We start from the raw sequence: 2014 nt of genomic DNA, 5'->3' as shown, positions 1-2014 counted from the left end.
TCCTACCGTTGGAAGCACGGTCCGCGGAGTATGCTGTCTGAGCAGCTGCAGACACCTGGACCCCAGGAGTCCAGGGGGTGCCTTGGGCTTCCACTGCAGGAAGCAGGGCCCGCTGCAAGGTTGCCTGGCAGTCCGGGAACAGACGGCTTCCACGTGTACCTCGGAGAGCGCCAGTGTTCGGTTTTACTTGGTAGACCTTAGTGGATGTGACAGGAGGTGCCGTGGAGCTGTAGAGAACAGCAGCGTGCGAGGAGGATGAGCGCACTGTGGTGGGCGACGGAGGCGAGTGGAGAGGGTGGGCTTCTGCTTGACTTTGGTGGATTTATTTACTTGTTCATTTACTTGGGTAAGGCCATGGAGGAAGGCACCAACGAGAGAGCCTGACAAAGCACTGGCTTCTGTCTCTGTAGTAAAGTGTTTCTCTGACAAGAATCTGAAATAATTGGCCTCTCGTGGGGAGCAAAGTCACCGACCGTCGTATTTCCAGACAGCCGGAGCAGTGGCGCGGCAGCGGGTCGCAGCGCGCCGGGAGCAGGAAGGGCCCAGACGCTGTTCCGGATGCTCCGGCCTGAACAAGGCCTTTCACTCTGCGTCTCCTTGAGAACAACACAGACGATTCCATTCTCGTACTGAAGCCTGTCCTCCTTCAATGTAAATGGAAAAGTGTCTCTCCTTGTGGGGCAAAATGTCTATTTTGTGCATGATACTGTCAGGTAGAATTTGTTGGAAGAAATTATTGGAGAGAAGGCAGATCATTCACGGTGACTTCTCTGCCCTGCCCCCGCTTCAAGCGTTATCTTTAATACACTCAAAGTTACTGAGTTTTGTTCTTCTGTGGCTTGACTCATGAATCCACTTGGAGGGTGTGACACCAAGTTGTTTCTAGTGACCGATTTGTCTACAGGTCCTAGAGGAACTCAGTATAATTAGAGCGCTTTAGGGTTTTCAGAGTCTGAAATTGTTAAAGCACAAAGCACTTCCCACACCTCCCGCCGAGCCGGCTCCCAGTGCCGAGACCTCTCGGAAACCCTCCTGCTCCCGGCTGGCTGCCTTGGCTTGAGTCCCCTCACGGCCGCCGCGTGCACTTCCAGAGGCAGGATGGTTTAGACTAGGCTTCAGCCCCAAGCCCACATCTTAGGGGTAACTTGGGCAGGTTACTCGCCCCACCTGCCCCTGACAATAGCCGGCCCCACCTCAAAGGAGCATGTGGGGCTAAATATGTCAGGGAAACATGGGACGGTGTGCTTGCTAATAAAATCATTCAGCTCTTTAAACTCTAGCCACGTGGGCAGACATCGGCCTGCCTGGCCAAATCCACACAGAGCTGCTGTAGCTCCAGGCCATTTGGTCACAAAGCTAAGTATAGATTTGAAGCTGTGTTTAAAACTCAGATAAAAACTAAAGATTAGGAAGTGCAACATGTCAGCTGGAAAATGTAGTGACTGAAGTAAATGGCGAATTAGACATTTCAGAATAAAAGCTCGGTGAATTAGAGAATACGTCAGTAAGTATTCAACATGAAGCAGAGGAACATAAGGAACAACCGAACAGGTGTTCTGCGAAGGGCGGCAGATAATCCACGGGAACAGACGTTAGAGAAGTGTGCGGGTGATCCGGGAAAGCGGGCCTGTCCGCTGTTGCCACGGGGTGATGAATTAAAAAGAAACAAAAGTCATACTTAAATTGGTCAGAGATAGTGCTAAGCAGAAAATCTTCAAAAGAGCTAGAAGAGAGCATGTCCTGTGGTACAGGCGGGAGGGTTGGGGGGCTTGAGGGCACAGTCGCATACAGTTGAAGCTGTGAGCAGTTTTTCTCTGATCAAAATGGATTTTGATAAGCATCAATAACAGGGAAATTTCTGGAAATCTCCTAGATGTTTGGAAACTAACCAACATATTTATAAATATCCATAGTTCAAAAGAGAAGTAATAAAGAAAATATTTTATAAAGGATGAATGAGCGGGCCGGGTGTGGCGGTGCGCAGCTGTAGCCCAGCACGTAGAGGCGGAGGCAG

The sequence above is a fragment of the Octodon degus genome, unplaced genomic scaffold (assembly GCF_000260255.1).
Source record: "Octodon degus isolate 3935 unplaced genomic scaffold, OctDeg1.0 scaffold00155, whole genome shotgun sequence".
Lineage (NCBI taxonomy): Eukaryota > Metazoa > Chordata > Mammalia > Rodentia > Octodontidae > Octodon > Octodon degus.
The sequence above is the reverse complement of the archived record's forward strand: the minus strand, read 5'-3'. Positions refer to the sequence as shown.